The sequence below is a fragment of the Danio rerio genome, chromosome 11 (genome assembly GCF_052040795.2).
Source record: "Danio rerio strain M-AB ecotype USA chromosome 11, GRCz13ab, whole genome shotgun sequence".
Classification (NCBI taxonomy): Eukaryota; Metazoa; Chordata; class Actinopteri; order Cypriniformes; family Danionidae; genus Danio; species Danio rerio.
The window spans coordinates 24,568,692-24,587,344 of record NC_141031.1 but is presented as its reverse complement, the minus strand read 5'-3'; the positions used below and the strand labels follow the sequence as shown (position 1 = coordinate 24,587,344).

General features: G+C 35.5%; 1 protein-coding gene across 2 annotated transcripts in view; it reads right to left on the bottom strand.

The window, feature by feature from the left end:
• The window catches only part of mdfi (MyoD family inhibitor), a 62,911-nt gene that overhangs the window by 38,229 nt on the left and 6,029 nt on the right, over positions 1-18,653 (bottom strand). The gene's annotated exons all lie outside the window — the stretch shown is intronic.

Sequence of the window (18,653 nt, the reverse complement as noted above, 5' to 3'; positions counted from 1 at the left end):
CTGCCTTCTTTTGCTTCACTGGATATTGGCAGACTCCATTTTTTACTCTGTGCGTTTACGTTAAAGGATTTCTTAAACAATTAGTTTCTCTCTTGTTTGTTGACAAAATTGACTTTTGACAATTTTTGACAAAATTGATTTATTTTTTTTAAGTTACCTTACCATGAATCAACATGGCTGAGTAGCTGTACAATGAGAGACTACATGAGGCTCTTAGAAAGTTTGTGTAACAAAATATTATGAAGCAAAGAAAGGACATAATTTATCTAATCATTAAATTTTTTTAAAGGGGGAGCAGAGAGGTGTACTTTTCCAATTAAATAATGCTTTTGCACATTGTTTTTGAAACAAACAGTAGTGTAAAGTAAATAAACAATACTCAAACTACTGTAATTGACTGTAACTGTAGTTTTACTTTTTTAAATTGTAATTTACTTAGTTTTAAAAATGTGTACTTTTACTTTCCCTTGAGTACATTTTTAGTGCAGTATCAGTACTTTTACTCCACTTCTTTCCTTCAACCTGCAGTCACTACTTTGTTTTTTCTTGTCTATCGGGATTAGAAAAATCAGTCCTGTGATTCCTGTCCAATCAAATTGCACAGAAGGTAAATCGCATCATAATGAACTACCTCAAGACATGGGTGATTTATAATTGCAGAAAACTGTTTGGAAACACTAAAAGTCGAAGAGGTGCAAAATCTTTACACGCATTGACCCAGAGACTGTTTAGATGCATGTCAATGATGAGAAGATGACGGATGTTTACTGTATGATGACCAAAACTTTAATCTTTAAAATCTAAGTCTTTAATACCCATCAGGCACAAGACGTCTACATGATATCAGATTGACGTTGTACCGCAACGTCGAGGGGATGTTGCATTCAGTTTGGAAATAAAAAACGGGTTGACATCAAAACTCAAGGTCAGGTCGACGTCAATGTCCAACAACCAACCTAAAATTCACCAAATATCAACGTCTAATGATGTTAAAGCTTGACGCTGTGTGGACGTTACTATTATGACATCTATCAGACGTTGAATTATGGTCGTCATACCTGACAAAGAAAGGTCAATATTTGACGTCAATATGATGTTGGTTTAGGATGTTGTCACATTTCCAAAAATTGCATTTAAATACATTAGCTTTCACAGCGTAATACTCACTAATCTTGAGTACTTTTAAAAGGGCTACTTTGAGTAATATTTACAACAGATACTTTTGCTCTACTCGCACTACATTTTTAGGCAAGTAATGGTACTTTTACTCAAGTATGATTTTTAAGTACTCTTTCCACCACTGGAAACATATTATTTGACGTAAGAATGACAGAAAAAAAGTCAAAAATAACGTATCTGTGTGTCAGGATCTTGACATGTCAGCATCAGACAGGTCTGCAGCTGACCAGTTGCAGGTCTCGAAATTGCGACCATTTTGGTCGCATATGCGCCCGATAATTAATCTATGCGACCTCATAATATATTTGGGCGCATTAGTGCGACTGAAGATAATGGTTGTAGTGAGACCTGTTTAGATTTTTTGTAAAAACGTGCTGAATCGCTCTTCCCTGCCGCTATATTGGTTCATATTAGTTGTCATTCACTCAAGGTATTCCGCTGTCAGATGACAGGGAATAAGCTTTTATGACCACGGGAAATGCAAACGGCTGAAGTGTATAAGTTTAAAGCACGCATGTTTGCAAACCCCACCTAAAGTTGAGGCGCAGATGAAAGCGGTCATGACACGTCACGTGGTGAATAATGATCCGCCAGCTGAGATCAATCGAGTACGCGCTTCTTGGAGAAGGTGCCCGAATCTCGATGCGTTGCATTCACTGCGTGTTCAGCGCAAATGTCCGCTAAAAGTCAAATCTAATACTGTACATATCATCGCCAAAGAAGCTCGCCTTTACTAAGTTTACACTGAAACTGCGGCTCATAACAAAGACCGGTACTGCGCCGATGGTCAGCGCAAGAATCCTGCTCTGCCTGCTCATAAATTGGGTCGGCTGACTCGCCAGCTTTTCCACGAACACAGAAAAATGAAGATCATCTCAGACTGAACCTTTAAATTGACACAAACTGAAACCAAAACTTTTAAAGAGTGATAGAAGTGAGACTTTACTTACTTTCTTTTGTCTATTCTTTTTTAAGGTGTATATATATTTTTTTATTTACTGATGACTGCTTTGCAGCTTTCTTCATTGAATTGAATGATTTATTATAATCTTTTGTTTGTTTTGTAGCAGAAATATTATTTATTAAATTGACATGCATATAAAAACAGCAGTTCAAAATAAATATTTCTTACTGCAATGCTTCATTTTTGTTTGATGCAAACTATACAATTATTTTTCATAAAGTAACAGACTTTTTATAGCAGATAACCTACATTCATGCACAATTAAGGCAGTATCATGAGAAATGGAATTCATTGTTACTATTATTGTCATTTTTTTATCATCATTAATATTCTATGGCCTAATTATTAGACATTCATTTTGGAATTATTGCACACAAATATCAATGTCTTCGCAGCATTAGTTAGATAGTTGTTTCTGGTTTTTGCACATTTGTTTCTGGTCAGTCCTATTAATGTTGTTTTAAAATACAATAAATCCCTTAAAAAACAATTTGCAGCGGTGTTCATTCATTTTTGGTGGGTGCTCCTAAATTTTTTCTGGTGCTCCTAAAAATTTTTTGGTGCTCCTAAATATTTGAAGTTGGGAGCACCGGTGCTACCAAGTAAAAAAGTTAATTTCGAGCCCTGAGTTGCTTTTATCCATTTTCTCTAATAAATTTTTCACCAACTAGCAAGCAAAAGGTGACTCTTGAGGGGCTTCCATCCCCCATTTCCTCAACCAAAACTCCCAACAACACACAAATTGTCAGGGCCTGAGCTCATAGCTCACTGAAAATGTCAACATTCTCAAGTCCTCAACCTCAATGACAAATAAAAATACAACTTGTTTGCAACACTTCATGCCAGCAGCACAAATATCCCCTGACACTTTGCCTGCTGAGGTCTAAAAGCATCCTGTGGTCCTTTTCAGACCCCAGGGCCCTATATATCCTGCATGTGCCTGTGTAGTAATGAAGGAGCTGGAATTGGTAAGTTCACATCTGGAAGCAGCTGCTGACAGCGCACAAAAAGTCACAATAACAGCAGCTAAAGTCACAAAAAATGAACCAAAATAGAGAATGTGTGAGCTGAAAAGGAAGTATTTAAATATAAATATTTATTTATCAAATCACATAACTAATCTTCACTAAGGATGGATTCCATCCAAGGTTTAAAAAACGTAAGATTCATAGCATTATGGCAGACATCAGGACTATCTGCCTAATACTGTTCTGCACATGCTGCATAAACAACAACATAGACCCCTTGAGGCAAGGAGTCTTGTGGTACCAGACACAAAGATGTTAACAGCAGTTCCTTCAATTCCTGTAGATTAGAAGGTGATGCTGCTGTAGAGCAAGCATCCCAAAGATGTTCAAATGGAGTGTCAATATGCTCTTCAGAACCATTTGTATGTGTGTAGTTTGGTCAGTTCCTCCAGGGAACACCAGCGTTTAAAAGAGGTGAACTTGGTCAGCAATGTTTAGATAGTACAGGTTAACTTAATGTCCATTTGAACAGCAATACATGTTTTCAAAGAGAATATGGTCCATTTTATCTTGACTTGGACCAGAAAGGATAAGCAATACAGTAGTACTGTATTTGCTTGGGGCATTACTACCCTCAAGCATTGCAAGTCATCTGTATTTCTTTTTTTCTGTCCTCCTTGAACAACTGTTGAAAAATTTTCACCATTACAGACCAGGAGCCGCACACAGGACTTGCCATTTAGGAGACGCTCTGACAGGCATGTTATGACAAGAAAGCTTGGTCAAAGTCACTCAGATCTTTATCCTGGCCCATTTCTTCTGCATCCAACACAATTATTAAACTGATAGTTTGCTTATACTATCTATTGAGAACGTATTGTAATTAAAACATGATACAAAATTACTAGACATATGCAGTTATTCAATAATTCATTATATTGTGATAATAAACATAAGGGCTGTACGATTTATCGAAACTGAATCACAATCGCAATTTCAAACATTGTGATTAGCTAATCGCAAGAGGATGTGACATAATATATTTATATGTATTATTTAATTTCCCCTGCTCAAAACAAATGCATGACTGCCATCTTTGTGTGATAGTCTAACTAGCCAATTGAATAAGCACACTTTCGTTCGGTTTAATCAAAATTGCGCAACCGAACTATGCGGAGCGCCCACAATGGAAAAACAAACAAACTAATGGCGTCTGCTGCTTCAGAAGCATTAACAGATATCAAAGAAAAACAGGACATCAGTAATATGGGAATATTTTGGTTTTAAAGTCACAGACAACAAACAAAAACACGTCATTTTTAAGAGCTGTCGTAGAATTGTTGACACAGCTTACAAATTATTGACCTAAAGCTTGACTACAAAATTAAATCGCAAATCAAATCACAATCGCAATATCTATCAGAAAAATCGCAATTAGATATTTTCCCCAAATCGCACAGGCCTAATAAACATAATTATATTTATTAATTATAATTGTAAACAAATAATTATTTATTATTTGAACTTTTAGAGTGCATTTAAGAAAATTGGTTGTTCATCAGAGCACAAAATTGATTGAAGACTTAACAGATGATTTTTTTTTTACCATTAACATTTTCTAATGTTAATCCACCCTACAACTATGACAATTCTGTGATTTTATTAGATTTTAATGCATTAACATGTATTAATGAGACTTTAGTGTTACCTGTTGTATTTTATCATCCTTTAGCAATTTAATTTGTTTAAAACACTTATTTACTCTGAAAAAGTATATAAATTACAATAAAGAAACACACCAAGTTTTTTTTCTAATTATACCTCTTAAAGAAATCATTGTTGTAGCTTATGTCAGTATCATGATAATATACCGTGATAAAAGTTCCACAATTAGTCGCAACAAGAAAATGACACCGGCAGAAGTGTAGTAACTAGAAATAAATGTTTGACTTGGTGTACAATCTTTTAATTGTATTTATCTCATTGAATAAACCAAGAGATCAAAAATACATATTTAGCCTCTCTTCAGCACTGGGACATTTGGGTGTAAATGGATGTAAATCATCTTTACCTGCAGCACGCAATCATGCACAATCTAAATAAATCATAAAGACTTGCTTCGTCATTGACAAACACATTTAAGACATTTACAAGTATTTCCCTTACACTGTAATGTTTTTGTGTATCTGCTTTTGTTATATCGTCACCTTAGAGTTATTAGGTTCTATCTGACATTTTTGTCAAAACTGAGTTATTGACATATTCTTATTAAATGACAACTTATTTATATTATGGGATGTTTTTTATGAGTTGTTTACATTTTAAGACTTTTTTTTATGTTACAAGCATACTGTGTGCTATGGAATGCAAAAGCTTTAAAGCTCAATATCTCAAAATCATTAAGAATGCATATAGAACCTTATAATTCCAAGGTGACTAAATATAAAATGTCATTCATTTATTTGTTCATTTTCTTGTCGGCTTAGTTCCTTTATTAATCCGCGGTCGCCACAGCAGAATGAACCGCCAACTTATCCAGCATGTTTTTACACAACGGATGCCCTTCTAGCCACAACCCATCTCTAGGAAACATCCACACACACTCATTTACTACGGACAATTTAGCCTACCCAATTCACCCGTACCGCATGTCTTTGGACTGTGGGGGAAACCGGAGCACCCGGAGGAAAACCACACGAACGCAAGGAGAACATGCAAACTCCAGACAAAAACGCCAACTGACTTGAGTCTCGAACCAGCGAGCTTCTTGCTGTAAGAAGACAGCACTACCTACTGCACCACTGCGTCGCCTATAAAAAGTAATTTCAGTGTATATATATTTTATTATTGAATGAATGACTAAATGAAATCCCTTATGCTTTGGAGGATGGTCACAAATCATCGAGGCTACAAATGGCCAGTCCATAACAGTTACAGCAAATAAAAAAAGTAAACAAACACAAACTTAGAGCACCAAGGAAACAGACACCACAGATAAAATAAAAGATCAGCTGTCATTATGCTGACATATTGAACTATGGATAATTCAAAGTATTTTAGAAAGCTGTCTTCTAATACATATCCAGTTACTAGAGGGAAGAAACAGACAAAGAGAAAACCGAGGGAGTGAAACCTGCAGGGTTCAGAGAGTTTATAAGCTGTTGTGGGTTTGTATGAGAGCAGAGCAGGGGCTGTGGACAGACAAGGATCACGTTTATGAACCATTTTAGCTTTAAAACACAGACCACTGAAGCCTGCCTCAGTAACACTGCTGAACAGAAGTCTGCCTTTATACCACTGTGGCAGTGAAGCGTGCGTCAGCGCCTTCTGTTCTCCCATTGCTGTGGATCACTGAGCATTAGCAACTGGAACCCAGCAGTTATCAGAGGCAGAGCTTTAATTCCTCATCATAATCAAGCCGTACAGCAGGCAGGGGAGATTTACTGCGCCAGCATCACGGTTTCAGCTCAGCCTTCCATATTATGTGGCTGAAGCGATGAGGAATTTCAAGAACCTGCACTTAATGATCTCAGCAATTATGCCACGTTTGCAAAAGCCTTTCAAAATCAGATCTTTGGGTTAATGATCTCAGTGGTTTAGACACTCAAGTTGTTTTAGAGCTTGCCAAATATATAAAAACATAAATAAAATGTGCAAAATGTAATGGCTATGGTGTGCGCATAGTATATTCCATGCACATGCAGTGCATGTAGACCCTACAGGCAGAAAATTTGTGGAAATTTTACTTGACTTGTAAACACGGCTCACACATCTCCCAGTAAACAACTCAAGAACATAGGAATAAAAATATAGTATGTGGGTAATGGCCATAAAGACTTTATGGCATTAGAGGTATTGTGCAACATGTAATGTTCGGGGTTGTGGGGGGGAGCCCACCTAAATTTTATAGCACTTTTCCCACGACAACAGGAATGAGGTGTCATGTGGTAAAGACTCCTTGGAAAAAGTACATCAGCATCTTATTTGTGCAATCCCTGTAAAGGTTCACAAAAATATTCTATATTACATTGGCCCATGTTATACTCTTTTAATGGGAAAGTTATCTCAAAAATTTTAATTGTGTTATTTTAATGTTATTTCCAAACCTTTTTTTTTCTGTGGAACAAAAAAACTAAATGTTATTAAACTCGCTATTAAAGTTGTTGTTTTTTTCCTATTATGCTTTTTTATATTTTGGTATTAATCAGTGTAGTGTGCATGTTTGGAAATAAAATAAAATACCCGCAATGTTACAAACTCCAAAGTCCTTTATTTGTAACTTTAAGTTTAGATATTTAATACATACAATTTTTTTTTTTTTGGAGTTTGTGATGTCATAGATTGACCCATTAAAATGAATCCACACGTGTTTTATTATAAAAACGGTACTGACAAAACTAGACTAAAATGCCATTTATTCAAAAATAAATCAAATATATAAGTAAAAAACACAATATTATCACTCTTAAACCCATGCATGCAGAATAAGATGATATTTAAAAAAAAGCTGACATTGCAATATTTTAATTTTCTGCGATACATACTGCAATTGAGTATATCATTTTAGCATATAAAATGAATAGCTCTATTCGAAAAGAATGCATAAAATTTGATTAAATGAGATTATTTTGTAGAAGAGTGCATCTGCCTGAAATATAATAAATCACAAGCAGAGAAACACAATCGAGCAAATATTCAAATGAAATAATCCATACGGTAAAGTTTTCTGGAAGTCAAGCAGTATTCAGGCACAAATTGATAATTTAAAAATTGATAATTCAGGGTTTCTCCAGGTTTCATCAAGTCAAATCTAAGACTTTTCAAGACCCTTTTAGGACCATTATGAATTAAATTTTAGACTTATACAGGGCTAAACACTAATGATTATTTCTAATGGCCCGGTTGGACCTATACATATATATTTTTTTGCTTGCCACAAAAAAAATGTAATTACATTTCGTAGCGACATACTTTAACTTGTCAAAACAAAAAACTAGTTGTATACACTATTTTCAACATAATATTACATTCCCTTTTATAAACGACAAGCTTAACATTGTTAAAAGTATATTTATTGTAGAGGCAATTACATAAATAATCCAAAATATATAAAATTGTTGGCATTTGGTCCGAATTGAGCATAATTTCTATTCAACCTAATGCATTTCTGTTATAAAACCTTACGTTTTTTGCCTATTTCTAAATATTACAGTCTAATCTCCTTACTTCTGTAAATCATCTTTGTATGCATAAAAGATAGCAAAAAAGCGATATATGGCTGTTATTGCTCTGTTTTCTTTCCCTGATTTCATTAAGATGGATTGTTAGTGATTGAATGGATGTCGGCCCGATTGGGTAGCTTTAATTGGACAGAGGAAAATTAAGACCAGTTTAAAATTATTTAAGACACACAACATATTTTTAGTGAATTTAAGACTTTTTTAAAATTTGAATTTAAGAAATTTTGTTTTTAAAATGTATGACATTTTAAGACTTGCGTCACACACACACATAAATAAAATAATTTTTTCTTAAAGTTACAAACATAATATCTTGTGCCAAAATTCTTTAAAGTGGCTTGAAACGCTCACACAGTCACATGCTTTAAAACACACGCAGATGATAAACTAATTGATCAATTTATGGTTAAAATTTGCAATGACTCAACAAATAATGCATGGTTTAAACTGTGGTTCCTGTTCAACTACAATATCATAAACCTGTGACTACTGCGGACACACACATTACAATATCGATGCTAAAACAATATAATGAGCAGCCCTAATGTGGAGGTTGTGTGCAATATCCTAAGGGTCTGAATCTGGCTGAAAGGAAACTGAATATTGCAATACTGACGCCATTCTTCACTTTACTTGAGTAGACAAACTTGCTTATATCACGCTGATTAAATGAGAAATTTCACTCACAGAGAGATTTCAGAGAATTATTTACTCGTATGTCTTTTTTTTTTTTTTGCTTTAAAACATAAGTTCTGATGTATTCGTTTCTGAGAAGTGCAAGTCTACATGACTTACTGACTGAACTGCTATCAATACATTGCACCACTAAATGTTCATACAGTACGTAAATCTGTTGAACAACCATAGAACACTTTTCAGAAACATCAAGTCTGCGTATTAAACTGTAATTACAGTCCAATGACACACTTTACCTTTAAGTAGTGAGCCAAATGACCAATGTCCGGCGGGTGTGTTTAACATCCCCTGGTTAGTAGGCCAAGACACTCATACGCATCTGATTGTGAGTCACTCTCCCTGCCTCAAAGCTCTCCATCTCCCTCTGTGTCTCTTTTTCCTCAATCTCTTTCTCTCTCCTTTCTGTGGTGTTGCCTTATTTACTCCTGAGGTCTGGGAGAGCACACTGAGACTTTCTATAATCTTCGAGCAGTCAGGTATGAGGGCTGGTATTAGAGACTGAGCAGCCATGTGGCATTACAGGGACACTTTGAAATACTCTCAACTCACAAGCCCCAGCCTTTCTTTATTTTGTGGCAGAGCCGCTCTGTCCTCAGCAACCCCAACTAATGCTCTTTCAGAAGAGAGAGACAAAAGAGAAAGAGACTGACAGGAGACTTAGAGATATTTCACACCCCCATGCGTCTCAGCGGAATAGCTGAACTGAAGACTAAGCGAGAGATGGGCTTGAATTGAAACTTTTACCCAACTCCGAGATCCACAACTTCTCCTTTGACTTGACGAGACCTCCCCGAACAGCGATGACTGTAAATTCGGCTTTTAATGGAATACAAGAGATTACACTATTTGAAAAGTATACTCTTAGCGAAAATAATATCCTTTTCAATCCAGAGATAATTTGCAGAGTCAAACAGTAAAACTTGCATCTGCAGAATTCGGCATGTGCCTGGAGAGAGAGGAAAAAAATGGATTGGAGTAACGTGACAAAGAAAACTGTTAAATATCAGGCAATCTCAGAGGCGAGCCTGGAGGAGCAGAGCAACGGCCACTTGTGTTGGGAGTTAATTACTTGTCATTACCCTGACTAATTAAAACCATCACTCTTTAAAATCCACAGAGGGTGATATCATGCTAGCACAGCGCGAGGATGAGAAAAACAAGGGGGAGAGGTAAAAGAACAGATGAAATGAAAGGCATAAAAATGAGGTCGATTTTATGCAGCTGTAGGCTAATATTATCATCGGCTTCAGGTTTGGCAGACCAGGCTCGCTGTAGCTCGGTAGGCATCTGGAACAATGTGCTGGCCACAGGGCACAGAGAACAGAGGGATACAGATTTGGGAATTGAAAGGCTATGGAATCAAACTACGCTGCAGGCTGCATTCCTCAAATTCATAACGGCTGTACTTTCAGATTTCTCTGAGATAAGTTATTGTGTCTTAAGGTGCAAATGTGGAGGGCTAAAAGTCATCAAGGACAGATTCCTAATGTGTTGTAACGTGTTCGCATAATGATTGAGATTTCTCTCTTTAATATCATTATGCAACATGTGGAATGTAGCTGTACATGCTGGGAGCTACTATAGGTTATGTTAAGCAGTTGTGCTTTTGTAAGACCTATTTGCAAGTATCAACAATTGCGAGCTGAGGTTAATGGCTGCTATTTTATTGAGGCAGTGTCTACAGCAGGGCTGGAAAACTTCTGTCCTGGAGGGCCGGTGTCCTGCAAAATTTAGCTCAAACTCTAATCAAACCCACCTGCCTATACCTTGCGTAAATAGACAGGTGAACATTTTGAGTTTACTTGCCTCATTCGTGCATTAAATCCTCTCAAATTCACAGAGCAATAGACACGGATTTGCGTCATGGGCAGGGCTTCTGTCTGCCTGGTGACTGTAGCTTTGTTGCTAAATGGCTAACATGGACTTTATTGAGAGAATAGCTGTGTTTATGTGCTTTGGGAAGGCTGATAAACATTGTTGATTCATTTGGAGACGTGTCTGAGTCCACTAGATCCATTCAGAGGTGCACCCAGCTCTGTGAGTTCATAAACTCCTCCAGAAACTGTACCTGGATGATGAAAGCTTTCAGTGTGCTTACAACTGAGCCGAGCCCAGTTTTTTGAACTGATGTCGACAGGGGGATTTTCCCCCAAGACACCAACAAAAGGCGCTACGTCATAATCATGCACCTACAAGAGATAACTCCTGATTGGGTCACGCAACGTGAATGTCTGCTAAAGTTCAGATTTTCCAACTAGACGGATTCGTGCATTAAGCACATCAATTCCGCAAAACGCTCAAATCGTGACACAAAATGTCTATTTGCATCTTCGCATTGACTTAACATGTAAATCACTTGTGTTTGACTCTTCTTCCGCATCTGGAGTGAATGCAACAGTATATAGTATGTGTGTCTGCATGCGTGCAACATGATTTTGTAGTCAGAATTGTGTGGTGACTCCACATATCAATTAATTGGTAACCTGATGCAACCATCTTATCTTTCTGCTTTTTTTGGCCAGCGTTACGATTTTTCAGGTCAGTTGTGTTGCAATTATTAAAATTAATTGTTTAATTACAACATTTTTATGAGATGATATCCCATTTTGGAGTCCACAACAAATAATTTTTTTTTTATATTAATAAAGGACTGATTTTTTTTTTACAGTACATACATTATCGTTTCAATACATGACTAAACCCTTTCTGTTTAATTGTGTAGGCTTGAATTTTACAGTACTGTACAAATACTCAAATGTCTTTGTCAATGTTCTCAAAGAATTATAATCGATTTACCAAAGACACACAAGTGCCAATTTCCCACCTTTCACATCCATAACGGAGCTTTTTCTTCATAAATGAAAAAAAAAAGTACATTGAAATAAAATAAATAATTTTTGTTCTATAGTGAGCCAACTCCTAACCGTTTGATTATCATTGTTTCTTTTGGGTTGTGCAGTTTATTTCACAAAATTTCTACAAAGTATGTTGTATACTATACTCACAGACTTTTTAGTCACATCCATAACGCATTTCCCCATTTAAAATCTAAAAATTGTTTACAGATTCATATTTTTCTGTTCCCACAACTCTGTGGTTAGTTGTTTTGGAAAATATAAACAGATGGTTCAATATATTGTTGACATGTCCTCTCTCTGTGTATTTATGTTTTAAGTTTTTACTGAAAATATCCTTAATGCTGCAATTGTTTATATATATATATATATATATATATATATATATATATATATATATATATATATATATATATATATATATATATATATATATATATATAGTTGAAGTCAGAATTATTACCCCCCTTTGATTTTTATTTTCTTTTTTAAATATTTCCCAAATTGTGTTTAACAGCGCAAGGAAATTTTCAGAGTATGTCTGATAATATTTTTTCTTCTGGAAAAAATCTTATTTGTTTTGTTTCGGCTAGAATAAAAGCAGTTATTAATTTTTTAATAGCTATTTTAAGTACAAAACTATTAGCCCCTTTAAGTTATATTTTTTCCTGATAATCTACAGAACAAAACATCATTATACAATAACTTGCCTAATAATCCTAACCTGCATAGTTAATATATATACTTATATATAAGTAATATATACTTAATTAATCTTTTTTTTTTTTTTTTATAAAAAGAACATACAAAATCATTAAACAACTTACTACCCATTTATTTAGTTATTTATGTTTATTTTTTTATTTTTTTATTTAGACTCTTTCCGGAGCCTGGAAAAGACTATCAGCATTAAGTGCTCCAGATGAGAGTCAGAATAATTTTTTTCTACATTATTTTATGTACAACTACATGAAAATGTCTACCATAGACAATGTATTCCATCCCCATGGTCAATCCCTGACAGGGCTTTAAATTAATTACTGCTCCCAGAAACAAAAATGAGTGTTTCCCATTTATTCGCATTCATCTTCACCTTCCTCAATGCACTGCGACTGCATTAAGTGCTACAGGAAACAGGTGGTGCCACTTAGTGGAGCATCTCAGATGGATTAAAGCAGAGCGCCTCATTTAAAGCCCACATTCATCCTCCCCTGTTACACATTTGTGAGCCCATCATGACTTTGACACAATTTTTTAAGCGATGACCCCTCAGGGATGTAATTAGGGAAGCAAAAAGAAAATAATTAAGCAAATGTCTGTGGCTGATCCTCTGAAGAGACGCGCTGATAGCTACGGTAACGTCTTCACTAAGCTTGGCTCTGAAACAATAGAGTCTAATCTGGACTTGTAAACTGGCCAAGAGTAAAAACACGCACTTAGGGGGGAAAAGCTTCAAAAGAACTGTTTTGGAATTTCTCCAAATTCACAGATTATTTAGCAAGTACAATAGAGGAGGGGGAAAACACTGTAAGCTCATTAAAAAAAGAAAATGTCTGGTATTTAACAGGCTTTAAGGAGGATTTAACAGCACTATATCTTGTGCTTGAAAGTTTCTGTGAGGAGATACAAGATTGTGAAGAAAGTGGGGGTCTGTATCTGTTTCAGGGCTTGGCATCTCCGAGCGTGACATGCCACGTCTCCTGGTTCTCTTTAACATAAAAACATTTGCTTTTGCACAGTCACGCACCTCTGCTGGCTACAAAGCAGCAACAGGAAGTTTCAAACACACTGGTGAATGTCCAACAGCTGCCTCATAGGTCACCATTGATCTCTCTCTTTCTTTCTTTCTTGCTCTCTCATTTGAACTCTTTTAGTCCAAATGTTCTCGAGCAACGCTTGCTAATTTGCCATTCTATTACCAGTAAGATTTATGACTGATGTGAAAACTGCACAAATGCCCCCCTACATGAGGATTTCAACAGCAACTACAAAACATCAGGCCAAGCATCAAGACAGACCTCACAATTCTCCAACATCATGAATTCCCCTCAATATTTCCCAAACAAAGAAGGCCTGCGAGTGATATCTGCACCAGACATGTCAAGAGACGCCAAAGTATACATCTTAAATACCAGTTGAGCGAAATCTAATAAATATGTAGCGTTAATATCAATCCATTTGAACAAGAGTGCTCAGTTGTGTCAGAATATATATACTGTACATCAGTGGGCCATTAGTTACTGTGGTCGCTTGGTGATCTAATTTTCCCTCAAAAGTTTTTATTGGACAGTGTTTGAAATTTCAAATCAGAATGAAAATATAGACATTTTTTAATGATGCACCAAAGCCAACCCCATTAGTTATGAACATTTTGTGGGCCAGGAGTAGCACCAAAGGTAAAGAGTTTATTTGACAAGAGAACAATGTTAGATAACAATACATTTTTTATGGTCTCTTAAAGACATTCTGTAGTGAATTCTAGCTGTGAATCAAGACTACCTGCTTCATACAGTTGTATCTGCTAACTTTTAAAGAGAGGGTTCACCCAAAAATGAAAGTTTTGTCTATTACTCCTACACCTAATGTAGTTTCAAATCCATAATACCTTTATTCATCTTTGACCCAGTCTATGTGTCATCTCATCAGTAGTTAAGATGTAATTTAATGAAGCTACAGGAATACATTTGTATGAACAAAAAATTGTATAATAATAACATCATTCAGCATGCAGTTTCTTCTTTTCAGCATCGATACAGGACACACTTTCATGAGAGCACTGTGAACTGCATGCGTGTTGTGCTGCTGATGTACAACCTGGTTAATCATACGGGTAAATATCCAGAAAATTACTGGAACGACTTTACCGGTAAATTCAAAAAAGTACTGTTCGCACTGTCAAGAACACTCCGGAATTTTTCAGGTAAAAAGACCATTCACACATCCCTTCCAAAATAACAGTAACTTCTGACATCATTATCCAGAAATGAGCTCTAAATGGCAGCACTTGTATTTGTAAACATAGAAGGAGTCTGGCTTTTGTTAATGATTTCACTTTTATTTTAAGCTTTAAAGTTCCTACAGCTACTTTGTCCCAGAGACATCCAAAGTTAAAAACGCAGCTATGTTTACACATTTGATTACATTACAAATTTTGTGGATGGACAAGTACTGTGAACAACTTTGATGTAAAGATGTGAGGAACACTTTCATATGTTAAGATGGCCATAATATGTGTGCTGGTGCTCATTGGCTGCTTCCCGTGCACATGCGTCAAGCAACTGAAGTAGAGCTTGAAGGTAAACAAACGGCGGTTTGGAAGTGAATGCGTCTGAATTTTCTGATTGGCTGGAGCAGATATCTAACGTCAGTGTGTACTAATTGTAAACACACATTTCTGCCAATTTTCCTTCTGTTTTCTCACAGCACAGCATTCGGGTAAATTACCAGTAATATTACAACTAATCTTTCCAGAAAATTGGCGGAACTAATAAACAAGTATTTTTAAAAAGGGCCTGTTCACAAATATAGACCTTTCCAGAAAATTGCCGGTAATTTTCCGTTAAGGTTTATATGTGTGAAAGGGGCTAACATTATTGTTTCCTTGCTAGTTTTCTGGGCTTTGAATATTGCAGTCTTGGAGGGACAAAAATATCTGAATGTGTTTCAAAAATGAATGGAGATCTTGCAGATTTGGAACAACATGAAAGTGAATAATAAATTACACAATTAAACATTTTGAATAAACTATTCCTTTAATTTTCAATAGTCCCCAAAAATATTTTACTGGCTATAAGTAACTTTAAAGTAAATGAAACTCATTCTAATTTTTATGCACCAGTCAGCTGTTAATTTGCGCCGGACCACAATATTTCAATATTCGTTAGGTGGGTTAGCATTCGATTTTCAGCTTTTAGTATCCTTTTCTCACATATTTTTTTTTTTTTAAAGCTGTATATATGATAAATTAAATCATGCAGTGCAATGTAATTTAAGATATTTCCCTTGATTCAGATTCACACATACTGTACACATTTGACCTTGTTAAAGAAGTTAACTGTGGCATGTATTGTGACAAATACACTATCATGAAAAGAGAACATTCTTAAGAAAAATTAATAATAAAAACTGTCCTTGAGTATGTATAAAACGTGCATTAATATAATTTAGAGATTTAGCAATTCTTAGATCAAATGATCTGCGCAACAAGATTGTTAAGCACAGAAAGTTGTCTACCAGTGCACTTAAAGTTACAAGATTTCTTAATGTGAAGAGAAATAATCCACCATCACATCACATAACTGCTTTCTGCACCGTTGACCATAGATTTGTGAAAGATAATGCAAAATGATCTTTTCAAAGCTCCGTGCACAGATATAACAGGAATTTGTTGCTTTTTTGCAGTCTTCCACATCCATGAAGTTCTCTTATATCTGCACTTTATGTAAAAACTGTTACAGGTTTCATAAATCTTAAAAACAAACAGAACTCTCTGTCATCACTGTCAAATCATAACTCAATTCAAGCAGAAGCAGAGATGTTGGCAGTTCTTCAAGTTTCAAATTTCACAAAAAGCCTTTAGTCTTAATTCTTGCTGAACTAAGGAAAAAAAAAATCACATTTTTTGAAATAGCAAATCCTTCTGTGTATCTTAGCGAAAAAAGCTTTAGTCATGCAGTCTGGAGAGCAGGGAGTTAGTGTGGATGTTTCATCTCCCACAGTGAGTCAGGCTTGTACACAGAACACTAAAGACGCTACAGCTGAAGAAGGCCAGTCAATGCAGGCAGTGTTTAGCCTCGGACGGGCGCCACATCCCTAATCAGGCAGCCTCATGCAAGCTTGTGTTTTTATAAAGTTCTTTAGACTACGAGTGCAGATCCAGTTGGGCTTAACTACAGCCATTTGAAGTCAGTATTGTTTTTCTTTTAAATTCAGTTTTATATTTTCCATATTTGTTCCCCTGTTTTAGTTGATTGCATCTTGTTTTCCATCTGGATTACATTTTTATTGTTGTTAAACTGTAGTATTAAAAGGACTATATATACAGTTACAGTTTTTGGAACAATATGAAACAACTTTTTCTCAAATTGCATTATTTTACTGGGTCTAATAAAACCATGGATGAAAAATAGTGTTATTATTTCTTGACAATTTGTTTTAATTTGATTATTATTATTATTATTGTTATTATTTCTACTTTGAGTAGTTTATAATAAATAATACCTACCTACTGACTTTATTAGACTGTAGACCCAAAAAGGTAACTCAAACCATTTGAGGAAACCGATTGCAACAAACCATTTAAGTTCAAAAACTAATTCTAATGAGTACTGTGAACTTAATCCATTTGAGGAAAGCAACTTGAGCACAGTAAAACCCAATGAAAGAAGAGAACTCAAACCAACTGAGTACTGTAAAACCCAATAAGATAAGGTAACAAAATGTAAGAGGAACCAGATTCCAACAAACTACTTGAGTAAAAAACTAATCTATATGAGTACTGTGAACTTACTCCATTTATGTTGAAATAAATCAAAAGGTCAAGACATCAAATATTTCAGCTTATTTTAATTAAGTTAATCAGATTTCAACTACATTTTTAAGTTACACAAAGTTGAACTTAATATTATTAATCAATTTGATTGATGTAAGTTGAGAAGACTAGAAAACTTTGAATTCAACATAAGAATTAAAGGCAGCAAGTTTTTTTTTTTTTTTTTACAGTGCATAAGTGAATCTCAGAGCAGCTCTAAAGATGTTTGTGTGTCCTCATATAGTGAGATGATATAGTGAGATATATCTTTAGACAACATGGGGTTCACACACATTTGATGTGTACAAAACTATAGAGTTTAAGAGATTTAAATAGTCATTTTGCAGTTTAGTATTCACAGACACTAGTCCATTTCACGATCTGATTGATTATATGTACAGCAATCTTTAATTCATGAAAAACTTGTAAAATTCCATCCATTCCATGTTATACCTATTACAGATATCAAAGCACCCCAGATTAACAGCAAAATGAAAATGAATTGCAACATCTTAAATTTAAACTCATCTTCAAATAAATGCAAACACCACAATGACCAATGCAAGCTATTGCCTAAATGCCTTGAGATAAGAATTCTTCACAATTTAAATAAGTGCACTTCATGTTGAGGCACAAGCCTCAAATATTTAGGAACGATTGAAAGCTCAATGTAATTAGCAGTTATTGGCAGATAGCATGTATGCCTGGTAGCCTAATTTTGACTGTGGCTGACTCGAAATTGTGTATTGGCTGTGCCAGTCACACAGGAATCAACACGCTCGCTGCTTTTTGAAGCACTATTATGCAAAAGAAGGACTGGGCCAGGACTTGTCCTATCCCACAGTAAATACGGCCTCCGCCTGCGGATCTGATTTCTGTGGATCTGTGGCAGTTTGCAGAGGTGGCACTCTCAAAGCCACTTGTTGTTCACACGTATGTATGTATGAATCCACAGGCCCCCAGCACAAACACAGATATGTAGGGTTGTACACACACTCACACAAACAGTCCACACATATTTAGCAGTGCTCTTTGTAAAAAAAAAACACCATGACTAATCTGGAACTTTGAACCCTCACTAGTAGAACAATACGGCAAATCTGAAGAGCATTTCCAAGAGGCTAGTTCTTTCTCTGAAATTCAGAGACTCCTAATGTCCTACTGACAAACCAAAGCTCACTGAAAAGCATGGTGCCAAAGCTAAGCGAAGTGCATATTCAT